The following is a 17,227-nucleotide window of genomic DNA, read 5'->3' on the forward strand; positions in this document are numbered from 1 at the left end:
ACACACTATTTACCTGCGAGAGGTGGCAGAGCCAGCGGGCAGAACTCACAGAACAGCTGGAAGGAATGGCCTCGGACCCTCAAATGATTGTCGCAACCATGCTCGAGAACGAAGAAAAATGGAACCGTATCGGCGGCATAATTGAAACAATAATGAGGCAGAAAGAGGAGGACGAAAGGACATGGCAAAAAGGTAGAAATGCCGCCAACGCATAAGAAGGGAGCCCTGCAACTCGAAGTTGATGCATATCATACAAAGCTATGGGGTGCAATATGTCCTTGAAGATACATATCCTGGACTCACATTTGGATTATTTTCCTGAAAACCTAGGTGCTGTGAGTGACGAACATGGCGAGAGATTCCCCCAGGATATTTCTTTTATATGTAGAAAAGCGATATCAAGGGAAATGGAGTCCTGGAATGTTAGCCGATTACTGCTGGGAATTGAAAAGAGACGTACCAGAAGCTAAGTACTCGCGAAAATCATAAATAATGAGTATAATGGCCGTTTGCACCGACGTTCCTTATTTTTAAACCAAGCTTAAAAACAATTGTTGCTATGATTTTAATAATTGTAACAAAGGTTTTAAGCTCTTCTTAATTTTAAACTACGACGGTGCAAACGGCTCTTAGTGGATAATTGTATAAGTTTAAGTGTATTTTCGTACATTTGTTATAAAAATGCTTATTTTATGCTTATTTTTATTAATATATTTTTGTTAGGTGGCCATAGTACTATCAAAATTAGACAAACATTTTTGTGACAAAAAAAAGTTTGAATTTTGTAGACCAGTGTAATAGAAGAGTAGAATTTTATGATCGTCTTGTTTCCAAGAGAAAAAAAAACACGCTCATGATATTTTTGGTACCTGTTACCCTGATTAACAAGAAACAGTTTGTTAATTACTACAAAAAGATGCTAAAATAGCTACACCTTCCTCATACGAGGATGTTTTGTAGTAATTTGATGTTTTCCTTGAAGAACTTTCTAAATTGTTTTGACAAATACAAATGTTATTGTTAAATTGATGCGTGTAAGGATGTTCGAATCCTTCCCGGTGCCAGTACACCGAATTAGTGGTACATACAAACGCGTCTCGCTACTACCCTCATGGTGTCGCCAGTAGTACCTTGCGGTACTATCCTCCCACACAACCCATCACCGCTCCATGCAAACCACGGCGACCTCTATTTACCAGGGGAGAATATGGTCGTGGGGGTGTGACGTCAGCCGTCCGACGTTCACACATGTGGTCACAAGAAATGCAAGTGCATCATTTAGCATTTTATGTCTAGGGTATGTATTTATATTGTTGTGGTAGGCTGTTTACTGCTAATTAATTTGGTTGTGAAAAATCCAGGTAGTATTTAGGGTACGTTCTTTTAATCCTAAAATATGAAACATAATAAACTAGCCAAAACTGAATAGGGAATTCCACAATTTTTCTTAGAAAGCAAAATAATCGCCCCAATCCTCCCACGTATTCTTAAACACAAGATAAATTTAAAATGTTACAGGTACTTGGAACATTACATCTAATGTGTATCTTTATATATTTCTAACACATTTCATTATAAATTTTAAACTGTATTTATAAAAAATTCAAACATGGAAAAATTCCCTATTCATTTTTGCTTAGTTTAGGTAGTTGATTTTTTTATTAGGTATTAAATGCCAGATAGAAGTTGTGTTCCATGTTGCGAAAGCAATTATTGTTCTACCAAGGAAACTCAAGGTTATATTTCTGATTTTCGCTTTCCAAGTAACCCCGAGTTGTTTAATAAATGGGTAAAGTCGATTCCGAGAGAGAATTGGACGCCATCTAAATGATTTGTGGTGTGCATAAACATTTTGAGCCACACTTTATTTTGACCAGTTACCATTATCAAACCGCGTCAGGACAAACTCAAACTTATCACTATGATCGGCCCAAATTAAAACCTGAAGCATATCCAACGATTTTCTTTGGGTGCCCCTAAGTATCTAACTAAGCTGGTAAGGCCACCCAGGAAATCACCCGACGAACGAAGAAATCAAATAAAAGATCGAGAAATTCATAGTCAAAATGAGTTTCAAGAGGCACAAAGAAAAGAAGATGTTATTTGAAATTTTGATTTTTTTTTAGCAAGATTTGGCGTCATGCATTTAATACGGACAATAATTTACACATCGAATTTAAAATGAAACCAAACGGCGGAGTAGTTATTTACAAAATGAATTATGAATCCATGAACTGTGATTTCTACGTAGAAGTTTCTGAAGATTTGGTACCAAAGATTTATGTACAATATACAGTTTTGAGCGTTGAAGAAATTCAACTTATTATTGGAGCCAAAGTTCTCTCTAAATGGTCTAAGTTAAAAAAAGTTTTGGAACACATTTGCCTAAAAAATTACGCCCCAGCCATAGATTCTGCTTTAGAAACTTTAAAGAAGCATTTTAAAAAATTGAAAAATATAATCTTAGAAACAACGGCCAGTGAAATACAAATTGCACAACTGAATTTTCTGGAAGAGCAGATCATTTTTGTATTTAAACAACAGAAACGTTATTCCTCGAAAATGCTAATAATTTCTCTACTAATTTCCCTCGAGTCAAAAAAATTATACGAAGTTTGCAAATCGATAGTAACATGCATCCCTTACGTTTTATAACATTTCCGGTGTGATTTGCCTAATATCCTGCCTAAAACCGAACAGTATTGAAGACCGTAAGCAATGTCCATTTTGTGCATTTGTTGCATTAAATAGAATTCAACTTATAAAATTGGTTTTTATTTTTTAGCACGTAGGCTTTGAAAATATTCAGGAAACAAATAGTGCGTTGCATTCCTTGCGAAGTTAGCTTTCAAACAAGGTGTCACTTGGCATACCCTTAATTTAAAAAAAAAAGTTTGAGGTGGTTGCGCACTTCCGGGAGGACATATGGACGGCCTAATCCGCAAACCAGCCAACTCCAATTTTTGTCCAAATTCAGGTTACTGTGTCAATAGCTGCTTTGGCTATTTATCCATGGTCTACAGAGATCCCTGTAATAAATACCTAGCACAAAAACAAGCCAACTCATGCATTTACGTTGTTATTCGGAAAAAGCGTTAACTCCGTTCTGCGTACGCCATTCCATTATTGAAACTGCGTCGTGCTAGTGTCTACTACTGTAAAACTTGACTGGAAGTGTTCTAAAGTTGAAAAATCTGCGAGATTATGCCAGGTAAGTTATTCTAACCATTTTTTTTACCAATAAAACTATAATCTACTTTTAAATCAGTTGTTTAATCTATATGAATTGAATTCTCTGAAAAATATGGAGTTAGCTTATTTACATGATAGAGACGATTCTAAAATGTTGTCAGCCCAATGGAGTTAATCATTTTTTGTGTAACAATTTTTTTAAGTCTTATTGGGATCAAATTTGATCACTTAATATTCGTTTGCGTATTGTATTAGCTATATTACTTTTTTACACTGCTAGAAAATACACGAATTTTTTCTCATATTGATAACTCAACAACTACCTACTTCAAATGACGATATTCCAATTATATTTATCGAAAATATACCATAACCATATTAATATTTTGGTAATATCTTACTACAACCCTCCCCTAGAAAGAGCTTCGCCGAACTGCCCACATACCCTCCCAATTTGACCACGCCATCATCCTCGGCGATTACAACGCCAGGCATACCGATTTTGGGTGACACAATAACGAACATCACAAGCTTGTCCTTGTGTCGTCTCCACAACATAAGCCCCACTCTGTTGTCACATAACGGTTGCTCAACAATAATCACATAATTATATCTGAACGAACACATCTTGCCACATAGCCACAACAGCTACTTCAGACCACCTGCCTCTGGTGACCAATCTCACCGTAGTTAGCATGCCCTCCTGCACGCCCAGACTTCATTCCCATCATAGATGACTACAAGCAAACCAGCTGGCAAACTTTTCAAAGATCTGTCAACGAACATCTCTCTGAAGTCATCCAAACTACCGACTACAACGTCATAGACGCCCAAGGGACCCAGGTGTTCCCCGAAACCGTGACCTGGGCAAAAGAAGTCTCCGTCCCCAGGAAATACATTCCAATAAATAAACTATATAGGGAACGACCGATACGTTTTATTTTTTTTATTTCATACTGTACGGTAGATGCTCGATTGCATCATCAATTTGAGTCCGGTAGGTGAGTTATAACAGTATCAAAGCCGAAAAGTGTCACTAAGCAACACCTACACGACTGTTTTATTTTTATCCATCAAATCTGACACTGAAAAGTAAAAAAGTCAAAAAATATTCAATCTAAAAAAGCAATATCAACGGCCGTTGCCACAGGAAAAAGGTGATGCCATTTTCACAAAATACTGTAATTTTTTAATTTTTGAAATAAAATTATGATGCACAAGAGACTTCCAGTATGAAATAATAGTATATTATGATACGAGTCTTATAAGAAGCATTTTATCGCACGCACGGGTTTAGAGCACGACGAGCGTAGCGAGGAGTGCCCTAAAGGAGTAAGTGCGATAAAATGCCTTATAAACGAGATGTCATACAGTATTTTTTCTACTTTGCCACTTTTTCAATGAAAAAAAAAAATTGAAAGTCTGGGGAATTTAGCGCCAGTTGGCAACATATTTTAAAGGCGCTGTGAAAATATTTAATTTAAAACGTCATTATTCATTGTTTTGTGAAATTTGACAAAATGAATTCTACTCTACCTGAAGATTTGCAATGTACGCCGCCACAAATGCAAGCCCTGGCGGAAAAATCAATGGGCAATTTACACAAAATCACGGGAAATTTATGAAAAAAAATTCGCCGAATTCGAAAAATGGCGTGAAGAGAACAACATCACCACGATCTCAGAAAACATTTTGCTGGCGTATTTTGAGTTGCAACGTCAAAAATATAAATCCTCCAGTTTGTGGTGTCTCGACTCCCAATTGAGGTCATGCATAAGTATTTATAAGAATATTGATATTTCAAAATATCACAAGCTCCAGGCCTTGTTGAAACGGTGTTCTGAAGGATACGTACCCAAGAAATCAAAAATATTGGAAGAATACGAAATTAATAAATTTATTTCAGAAGCTGACGACAAAATATATCTGGCCATGAAAGTAAGTATAACAAATTTTATTGTAATTTTACAATGGTGACATTTTTCTTCTAAATCATTAGCTAAACATTACAAAAATTATACATATTTTAGGTCATCTTAATAATGGGTTACAATGGGGCCTGCAGACGTGAGGAGCTCACTCACATGTCGACAGATGACATTAAATATCATGAAGATTTAATCCTTGTATCCATTCCTAAAACCAAAAACAATTTACCAAGAGAATTCGTGATAACTGAAGAAACATGGATTAACCTAGTCAAGAGCTATGCTGCTCTTAGACCGAAAAATACTACTAATAAGCGATTTTTCTTCACATGCAGAAATGGACGCTGCGTCAACAATCCGATTGGCATCAACACCATGGGAAAAGTCTCCAAAGAAATTGCCACTTTTCTTAGGTTACCTCAACCTGAATTTTACACGGGCCACTGCTTTAGAAGGTCCAGTGCAACACAATTGGCTAATCGTGAAGGTGATTTGTTGACCTTAAAGCGCCATGGGGGCTGGAACTCGTCTAATTTAGGCCCAGTATTTCAGTGCTGGTTTAACCCAAATTTTTTGGATCAGCTACCTGCTACTTGGTGTAAAGTGTTTTTCAGTCCGGGTTTTAGCGGAAACTAGTTTACGGCACCCTCGAATTTTGATCCCGGGCGGTCGGGTGGTTTAAACCGTATTTCTAGTCGACCGACGAAATGCCGGTCGGCGAAATCCCCACATCTGGTATACAGAAGGCGCAATATGCCTATTATCCAAAATTTTAAAATGGGCAGTTTCTGACTCACTCTTCAGTATAATTTCGCCTTTCAAAGAGTAGTTACGTGTTTCCTATCTTACCTATCGCTATGGAGAATAAAGACGAAAAACTAATCGGTCCAGAAATTTTACTCCGTCCGAAATTAATATCCTTGTTCAATTGGTGGAAAAGCGGCGACAAATATTAGAGTGTAAAAAAACTGGAGTAATTACTACGAAGAAAAAAAATGAAACCTGGGAAGAGCTCGCCAAAGAATTCAATTCATTATCTGGCTGTCTTCCTAGATCCACTAAAGTGCTGCGCGATAAGTGGGCCAACATTAAAAAAACTGCGGTGCGAAACCATTCAACCGATAAAAAATATTCGCGAGGTACTGGTGGAGGGCCAAGCAAAAAAAAATTGGAGACAACGGCAGACGCTGTTGTTATGGACATATTGAAGGAGCGATTAACAGGGATGGTCTCCGAATATGATTCTGATCAACAGCAATATGCAAGTATTACAACATAAAATAACAAATTTCCGCTTTTTTATGTCAATTTTGATTCTTAGGTTCAGAGGTAGTACAGCCCACACAAACAGATGAAATCCAATTAATTCGTCATAATGGTAAATAAAATAATCAATTGTTCCTCCTATTTTGTTTATGGTAATAATTTATTTATTTTATATAGGTACTTCCAATTATGATATTTCAGATGACGAAAGAGGCTCCCCCGAATTTTGCAGAGTTGGATCCACCTATTAATGTAACCGATGGATCAGATGGTAATTAACAAAAATTTAACTGTTATAAAAGAAAAATCAATATTTTTATTTTTTCAGGCAAGACTCTGAGAACCAACAAACAGGAGAATGTTGTCCAATCTCATACCAGCGAATCTTTAACTCTACCTCATCGTATGTACTTATAATAATGTACATATATAAATGTAAAAGTACCGATTTTTTTGCAGATTCTAAAGATTGGAGCGATTACACTCCGCAAATGCTAAAGAGCACTCCGTCAAAGCCCCTAAGGATGAAAGGTTAAAAAATAAATACAGATCAGTAAAATGTATTAATTTATTGCATTTCTTAGGAAATAGTAAAACGCCACGTACCGTCATTAGTCAAAAATGGTGCGAACTTGCTGACGAAAAGAAAATGATTGCCCAGAAGAAATTAGATAATTTAGATTCTGAAGCAATCAGGCAGCACGAAATTCATTCACTAAAGATGAAGCAAATGATAGAACTGCACGAATTAACAATGAAAAATTTAAAAGAAGAACATTTAATAAAATTAAAAATTATGTTAGATAATAGTAGTAACAAATGTAATTGTAAAAAAAAATTGAATTAATTAAATTTTATAAATTATCAAAATATGTTATCATTTCATTCCTAACAAAATTGCCGCCATTTATATTTTCTATTAAATTTACTGGTACGTTAATTGCTTCATTAAATAGTGCTTCTTCCTGCTGATTTAATGGGGGTGGGTCTTCTTCATTATTGTCAATTGCAATGTTGTGCAATACTGCAGTTGCCACTATTATTCTTTGCACTTTGGCGATGTTTAAATTGATGCCGTTGCTCAGAATGGGAAATCTTCGTTTCCAAACACCATATGATCTTTCAACAGGGTTTCGGGTTCTGATCAAGGCTTCATTATATAGATTTTCTCCTCGTGTGTGAGTTTGGGATAAAGGCGTCAACAAATAATTTTTTACAGGATAGCCAGCATCTGCCACAAGTACTGCATTATTAATTTCATTATTTTCGAAGCGTGTACACAAACGAGAATTACGAAATATTGTTGTATCATGCACAGATCCTGGCCATCTTGCAACAATGTCCAATATTTTTAAATTGGCATCACTTACTGTCTGCACATTGAATGAAAAAAAAATTTTCCTGTTCCTAAATATTTCAGCTTGTGCACCCCCTGAACATGAAAGAAAAAAAAACAAGTTGTAGGTACTTGTAAAAGATTACTTTACCTGGTGATTTAATTTTGACATGGGTACAATCAAGTGCTCCCACAACTCGAGGAAATCGAGCTATACTGTAAAACATTTGCTTCACGGCACTTTGTACTGTAATCGTAAATCAGCAATTGCTTGTGTCACCTAAAAATGTATTTTAAGAATAAATATTTAATAACTATTTACATATATTCAAAACCTTATCGATTGTTTTACTTGCTGTACTTTTGTGAATGCTAGCAAAATCTCCAATTACTATTAAAAAGCTTCCACATGCGTAAAATCTTATCGTTAACAGTAACATCTCCATTGGTGTAAGTGCATGATTCCTAAAATTTTTCAATTTATAATAACCTATACATATTTTTTCTTATTATCACATACCAATTGGTGAGATGTTTTATAGCATCGGTAATCTGATCTAGTAACAGAACTATTGTCTCTTTCGATAAACGAAATCTCCTGTAAAATTCTTCATCATCCCAATAATTAAAATGATCCTTCCGCATCTGGACTCTCGGAACTTTCCTTGGGCGAGCCAAATGTTCCACAATATTTATCATTTCCTCATCATCTGAATCGCTAGAAAACATCTCAACCGAAGATTCACTATCACTATTACTGTAATAAGCCATAGCCATTATCCAAACTCTGTTTTAAAACACAGTAACAAACACAAACAAAACTTTAAAATGACCTGTCAAAATGCCTGTCAAGTTTGAATTTTTACAGTTCAAACAACAACAAACTGCTCTTGCGCTTGCGCAGAATCGACCATAGTTGCCAACCGTACTAAATATTGTGTTTACTAAAACCAGTTTCCTCGAAACCCGTTTAGAGGACTGAAAAACACTCATCCGTTTAAACTGGTTTTAATTCGGGATTAAAAGTAAAACCAGTTTCGGTGATCTCAAGTTTAAACCCGCACTGAAATACCGGGCCTTATGGGTATTTCCAACAAAAGGGCGAAACAACGCATACAACTGGCGCTGAAATTATTTTTTAGGCCGAAATGGAGTACACTTTCAATGAATACCTCTATTCATGTTGCTTCGCTTGGGTGCTGCAGATAATAACTCATTTGAAGCTGCAAGAGAAATTTTTTTAGAATTTCTGCAAAATAGCTTTTAAGCTTTGTTTGACGATTTGCCTTTTGCTATTTCAGAGAAATGTGGTTACAAATTTTGGCAGAATACTACGGAAGTGATGTGGTGAGGTTTATCCAAATAGATGGCTTGGCAGATCAGGTGCAATTGAATGGCGTCTCCGGTCACCAGACCTTAATTCTTGCGATGTCTTTCTCTGAGGTCGCCTTAAGAATTTTGTGTATGAAACTCCAATAAATAATATGGAGGAGTTAAAGGAAAGGATAAACGCGGCGACTGATACTATTAGTGCCCCCATGCTTCAAAGGGTCCAGAAAACTTAATTTGAAGAGCAACATTGTGTATAGAAGTTAAAGAGAAACATTTTGAGCAGTTGCGATAAATTTAATTGAAATGATTAAATACCTTTTTGTCGTATAATTATCAGTATTATGATTAATTAAGAAAATCTACTGGGATAATAAAAATGATGTCAACTGGACAGTCTTTTTATTTTATGCGGATGACAATATCTGTCAGTACTGGTTTCCTAGTACGAGAAATACGTGAATGAGATATTATTTTAGCAAAAGGAAATCGTGCAACATCGCCGCTTTGTGCTGTTAGACAAACGGTTTAAATTTCAAAACGAATCTATTTAGACTATTTTTGCGATGATGGCCACACGGGTGTAGGTCGTTTTACCGACAGTCGGTTTGCCGACAGCCATTCTACCGACACCCTTTTTACCGACAAGCCATTTTACCGACAGGCCGCTTTACCGACAGCCGGTTTACCGACAGCCATTTTACCGACACCCTTTTTACCGACAGGCCGTTTTACCGACAGCCATTCTCAATAATTCTCATTCTACCGACAGCCTTACGACCGACAACAATAATTAAGATAGTTTGTGTAAAATATATAAAGAGCAGTACATTAAGGTAAGTGGCGGTTTGAACTGACTTTTAAAATTAGGAAAATTAAAACTAGCCAATCATAGAACAAATTAAAAGCGAATACACATGCTGAAATCGAAATACAGGGTGTTTTCGAAGTTGAGGCGTTCCTTGTAACACGAGGTACTACACATTATTCTTAAGAATTTTAGTCTAAATCTTCTTAGTAAAATGTTTGTATTAACGGAGATAATTGATTGTATATTTTTATTGTTTTCTAAAATTTTGAGTCCGGTCCTGTCCATTTCTCCGCTGTACTAGATTAATAACTAACCTGGCCCAGGATGGTATCTTTCCGGAAATCGCTCTGCAGTACTCTCTGGACGCCGCAGCTGCATTCTGATAACGAGATAATATTGCCCATACATTTGCAACATATTTGTGAGCTCATTATTTTCCTAATAATAAAGCCATTTCGACTAATTAGATGACATCTCTGACAGTATTTTTGATTAACGTCCATGATCATTTGATTTTTTTTTGTCAATTCAAATTTCTAACAAATCAGCGCAAATTTGAGCAGGACCGGTTTCAAAAATTTCACAAAAATTAACTTATTGTATCTTCATCGCCGTACACATTTTAAAGGTGATTTTGGCTAAAACTCTTTAGAACAACGCATACTATCACATGTTAAAAGGAACCCCTCAACTTCGAAAACACCCTGTATATCAGAATATTAAAACCCTAGGATCTTCTGACCATTTTCAGTTTATTCACTTATTGAAAATAGGTACCAAGTTAAAGCGTTATTTCCACAAGAAGCAATTGAGCTGGTCACATGGTTTGAAGAAAACTACGCAATAGGCCGACTAAATCGACGACGACGTAATGTTCGTCTTGAGCCAATGTTTCCACCTGCAATGTGGACCGTTTGGGACAACATGGAGCTTGGCCTTCCGCGAACCCAAAACAAGGTAGGTACATATATATTTTGTTTAATATAAATCTTAACAAACATTGTAATGACAGGTTGAAGCATGGCATCGACGTTTTGAAGTGCTTGTCGGAAATTCACATGTTGGCATTTACACAATTATTGAAGAAATCAAAAAAGAACAAAACACAGTGGAAATAGAAGTCGAAAGATCTATCCGTGGAATTCCGGCAGTCTCGCCTCAGTAACAATGATAAGGCTCGAGAAGATAGAATCCAAAATATTGTAAACAACAAAGAGTCGTATAATTCAGTGCTTGATTATTTGCGAGGTGTGGCCCACAATATTCAATTTCAAACTGTATAATCCGTAACTATAATTGTGATCTATAATTGTGATATTGTTATAAATTTGATATTTCTAAACATTTCATATAAATATTTAAAGTATATGTATATATATATTTGAAAAATATATTTCACAAATAATTCGAAATATATTTTACAAATAATTCGAAATATATTTAAATTTATTATTAAATGGCAGTGTTTTAATACGACTTAGTGTCAATATAAGTCACTGGTGTTGTGTATTCGTTTGAAGCGTTTTTTATATTTTATACAAATTATCTTAATTTTTGTCGGTCAAACGGCCTGTCGGCAATTTTTGTCGGTCAAAAGGCTGTCGGTCAAACAGCTTGTCGGTAAAAAGGCTGTCGGTAGAATGGCTGTCGGTGAAATGGCTGTCGGTAAAAAGGCTGTGACCGGGCCACACTGCTTCAATAAAAAAGGCCGCCCCTGTTTCGTGGGCGCCTTTTTTTCATCACACTGTATACTAACGAATAATCAGGAATATTTTTTTCTTATAAAAATGTGGAATATATTTAAAAAACCAGAATGTTACACTAGTGGCGGTTTGTACTAAAGGGCACGTGGCCATAACCATAACCTTAAATTTGTAGATAAGTATAAATTTATTTAAGAAAGTTGATAGGAGAACTATACTCGTCATTATTAAAAGGCAACAAAATATTCTCAATCGAGTACGTTTTTGTCGGAAATATATAGAATTAATGAAGCAAGACGTTAAATTTGTGTTTTTGGACGAAAGTTGGGTCTTCCAAAATGGCAGTCAAGTCCGTCAGTGCCTACTAAAAAGCACTTCCAGAGTGAAGGTAGAAGATATACAATTCTTAACGCTGGAAGTGAAGATGGGTTTTTACCTGGATGTGATCTTATACTGGACAGAAGTTAATGATAGAGATTATCACAAAACGATGAATGGCGAGCTTTTCGAAAAGTGGGTTGTTGAAAATTTGATCGCTGCTTTAAGATTATTAAATTCAAAATGCGTCGTGATCATGGATAATGCTCCACACCATTCCATTCGTCTTGAGAGTCCTCGAACTAGTGCTTCACGTAAAGAAGAAATAAAACAATGATTGACTGAACATGATATACCGTTTGAAGAAAATTTTACAAAAAAAAAACAACTTCTAAATTTAGTCAGGCCGTTTGTAAACAATTCAACGTTCAGAAGATACGAAATTGATGAATTATTTATTACAAGCAGAAGGTCATGAAGTTATACCGCCTTATAACTGTCAGTACAACCCAATAGAACTAGCATGGAGTTTTTGCAAAACATATTATAATCAGAGAATTCAAGCAAGATTAGGAATGAAAGACAGGGTTGTATAAATATGGCGAGAAGCACTTGAAAAATGCACACAAGAAAAATGGGCTAATCTTATTAGGCACAGTGAAAAGGAAGTTACCAATGAGTTTCAAAAATATATGGGTGTCTGAGACGTTTAGTGATATTCCACTATTTATAATTAATACCAGTTCAGACACGTTTGATTCAAAAGATGATTTTGGAATGAGGATGAATCAGATTCAAGATCAAATGAAGAACAAATTGTTATTATGGTTGTTGATAATTCAGAATGAAGAAAATGTATTACTCTGTGTAGTTCATTAACTTTCATGTGGTAAGTTTGGTTTAAGTGTCGTGATTTTATTTATTTTATCACTTATGTTAAGTGTTATGTTGCAGAGATAAGTTCTTTATTGTATGACAATGATTTTATCTGATGTGAACATCACTAATACGTAGAACCCTTATGTATACCTACAGTAAACTCATTTTTGAATGACGAACTAGCTGAAACTTTTTTTTTTGTCATATTATTGTCGCTGTCATAATAAATGAATTTCCAAAACGGAGTAGAGCATCAATAAGCAAGCAGACAAAGCAGCACATTTTAAAGGCTTTCGACAAAATAATAGCTATTTACGTTACAAGACCGGTAGTAACGATTTTTTGGACGAGCTAGTGAATTACGGGTCGAGCCCGATAGGGCGAGACTCGTAAACTAGCGAGGCCATAATGCGTCTACCGGTCGTGTGACGTACAAGATTTTTTAGTATACTGAGACAATTATTTAAAAGAAAATCAATTCAAGTAAAAAAATTTGGCTTTGAAAAAGATTGCTATGCCTTGTTACTATGATAATTGATAACAAACGGTTCATCAAAATTCAGTCTGTCGAAGTTTTTCATGTGATTTCTTTAATTTACGCTAACTTCTGTAACGAAGTTACTAAGAAACGCTCCCGGTGGCGGAAAGATTCCGTTCTTTCTCCGAGCCGGTGCAGAAAATTAGCGCGGAGCCAACTGCCCTAACCGCGTCGACCGAATCCGCACCGGAACCCATGTTTCTTCCGGCCGACAGCACCCGGACTCCGCGCTGAGCCGAGCTCACCCACCGCCCCAGCCGCGAGTCGCCGGCCACGCGCAGCCCCACCGTGGCAATAAAAGGACCGCGCCGAGCCTGCAGAGCTCAATTCCGATCCCGATCCTCTTTCCGCTTCTAGCCTAGCTCCAGCACCGACTCCGACTCCGCTTCCTACCTAGCCGACAACCCGCTTTCTCCTTTCTTCCTGGCCCGTTCCCTCCCATTGCGAGGGAACCCCGGCTTTCCCGCTTTCTCCTCGCTTCCTGGCCCGTTCCCTACCATTGCGAGGGAACCCCGGCTTTCCCGCTTTCTCCTCTCTTCCTGGCCCGTTCCCTCCCATTGCGAGGGAACCCCGGCTTTCCTGCTTTCTCCCTTTATTCCTGGCCCGTTCCCTCCCATTGCGAGGGAACCCCGGCTTTCCCGCTTTCTCCCTTTTCTTCCAGGCCCGTTCCCTCCCATTGCGAGGGAACCCCGGCCTTCCCGCTTTCCCCTTTTTTCATGGCCCGTTCCTTCCCGCTGTGAGGAAACCCCGCCCATCCCGCTTCCTTTCACCCTCCTTTCTCCGACCGGAACAGGAAGAGCCAGCAGCGTCCAGGTCCGACCGGGACGGGAAGAGTCAGCAGCGTCCAGGTCCGACCGGAAAGACAGTAAGTACGAGCCGCGCCCTCCTCCGACACCCGCCCGGAACATTCCTCCAGGTCACGGACACCGTCCCCGAAAGGTTCCGGCGCCACCAGGTACCAACACCCCCTTTTTTGTACATAGTGTAAATAAAGGCCCCCTTGTTGCGACACCTGTTTGTTTTGCTACCCCTTTTCCGCGCCCTGACAGCCGACCCCCGGACACCGTACGCTCCGCAAAGCTACCCCGGCCGTGTGGCGTCCCACCACAGAACAACATATCCATAGCGACTTGTGACGAACGTAGTTGACCAACAGAAAAAATTTTGAATAACACTCTTGCGAAAACTTATAAAGTATCTCGGGTGTCTATGCAACTCGACTGCGTCTCGTTGCATAACGACAACCTCGAACTTTACACTTAGGTTTTCGCACTCGTATTATTAATAACTATATCAGAATCAAGAAAAAAATAGGGGGTTTCCATTTAAAAAAACTATCGATGACGTCATAACTCGAAAACAAATGACTGCATGGAATTTTCTTTGGTAATAAAACATGTATTTTTATGAATTAAAATTGACCTATGCAAAGATTTTTTTGAAAAAGATTTTGTTTAATTTTTAAGGAATTTATTCCATACTTTTGCCGCTCACTGTATATAATAGTGTGCAATAATCGTAGTGATAATAAAAAATGAAACCAAAATCTAGAGTGGAACTATTTTACAAAGACTAGTCATAAAACCGTCAAGTGTTCATTGTGTGCTGATATTTACAAATTTAGCAATAACACAACAAATTTAAGAGACCATTTAAAAAGAAAACATCCTATTCACATTAAGTGCAAAAGTTCGAGCGAAAGTGAGAGTGAGCAAGATTCAATGCAAAAAAGAAAAAAAATCAGGCAACAGCAATAAACTGACAAGATTTATGGAGAGGAATAAAACTTATGACCCTGATTCAGCAAGAAACAAAAAATTAAATTTGAAACTAGCTTTTCTTGTTGCTAGTGATTATGAGCCATTTTCTATTGTGAAAAAACAAGGTTTTCAAGAATTCGTCCAAGAGCTTGACCCCCAGTATGTACTACCCTCGACAACCCATTTAAAAGAAGCGGTATTTCCCAGATTGTATGAGATTCTCCAATCCAAATTAAAATCAATTTTAGAAGAAGTAATATATGTTGGCATAACGACAGATACATATGGACATCGATCAATGGAGGGTTTTATATCATCGACATGCCATTTCATATGGAATTCAAAGCTGCATACGACAGCATTAGATACAAAACAAATCGAAGGGGCACACACAGCAGAACATCTCAGTGAGGTATGCCAATATCATATGAATAAATCTAGCATTTACTCACTAAATACTTTTTAGGTTTTGCAAGATATTTTTATTAAGTGGAATATAGATGAGAAAGTGGCATGTGTGGTGTCAGATAATGGAGCAAATGTTGTTGCTGCCATCAGACATATGCACAAGCGCCACATGCCGTGTTTGGCACACACATTAAACTTGTCAAATGTGTCAAATGATTGCTTTAAAATTGTCTGGCTGAAATGATCAAAAAATGTAAGACGCTCGTTGGTTTTTTTAAATCAAGTAGTAATGCCAGTGATAAACTAAAGAAGGCGCAAGTAGATGGGGGGGAAAATCCACTTAAATTAATTCAAAGTGTACCAACTCGCTGGAATAGTGTTTTTTACATGTTTAAGCGTATTATAGAATTAAAAAATTATTTAGCACTTTAGCAGTGACTTTAACGTCACTTACTAGAGCTGCAGCACTACCTTCTGCTGAAGATTTTGTGGTGATAGAAGAGTTTCTAATATGCTTTGAATGCATAGAAAACGTGACAGAGGAAATAAGTGGTTGGGAAAAGTTTGTAACTGAATCGTTAATTATTCCTGTTATTAGAGGAATCCACTTAAAACTGAATGATATAGAGACAAAAAGACTGATGAACACAGATGTTGGTAAACTGATGTTTCAAACATTGAAAACGTCAGTCATACAACGACTCAACCGCTTTGAAACAAGGAAGTCTGCAATGTTAGCCACTTTACTAGACCCCAGGATTAAAAAACATGGGTTTAGGTGTCAAGAAAATGCGTCAAATGCAAATACAGAACTTCTCCATGAACTGAATAATTTAATTCGAAATGAAGTCCAAGTCAGTTGTGATATCGCCAAAGAAGAACCTGTAACGAAAAATGAGAGCAATTTTTTACTAGATTTTTTAGATGATGTAAAGACAGTGCAGACATCAATGCCAACTACTTCCAGTGCCATTATTGAAATGAGACAATACAGGCTGTTTGATAAAAAACGCCTCAACCCATGACTTTTTTATTTATTATCCGATTTCAATGAACAAAAAAACCGAAGATATGGTTTTTCATGCGCTACGAAGCAGGCATAAAATAATTATTTTTGGCGTTATTTTCAGTAACTTACGATAGTCAACTTTTTTTTTAAAATGGACACATGTAGTTTTTTAGGCTCAGTCTGATAAAGTTTTTTTTTTCTGAATCTAACGATGCATTAAAAGTTATCGTTTGCTCCATAGCTGACTGAAAAAAAAATAAAACAATTTTTAATTGTGGTTCAGTTTATTATGAAATTTTCAAGTGTGCCGTGAAAAACAATTGGAATACAAATAGCAACAAATGTCAAGTGTGAGTTTGAATATTTTCAGGTGCAATCTTGAAGAGTTTTATTGTTATTTTCTTGGAAAACATAAATAATAATAATTATTTTTTCTATTAACTTTTTGTTTTTGACTAATTACGATTTTTATTACACTCGAACATAAAATAATAGTCAAATGACTGCTATCCTGCATGACTGACAATGTTATCTTATACTTATTTATACTCACATAAAAAAATGTTAAAAAAGCAGATGAAAACTTCTAAGCTGACGTTTAGATGACATTTATCGTACTTTGTATTCCGATTGTTTTTCACGGCACTCTTAAAAATTTTATATTAAGCTGAACCATAAAAAAATGTTTTATTTTTTTTTCAGTTATCTATGGACCAAATGATAACTTTTAATACATCATTAGATTCAGAA

General features: G+C 36.7%; 1 pseudogene; it reads right to left on the bottom strand.

Annotated features, from left to right (window-relative positions):
- Window positions 1-6,936: 6,936 nt before the first annotated feature.
- LOC138137489 (putative nuclease HARBI1) lies at window positions 6,937-9,737 on the bottom strand (annotated as a pseudogene).
- Window positions 9,738-17,227: the final 7,490 nt, after the last annotated feature.

The sequence above is a fragment of the Tenebrio molitor genome, chromosome 8 (assembly GCF_963966145.1).
Source record: "Tenebrio molitor chromosome 8, icTenMoli1.1, whole genome shotgun sequence".
NCBI lineage: Eukaryota > Metazoa > Arthropoda > Insecta > Coleoptera > Tenebrionidae > Tenebrio > Tenebrio molitor.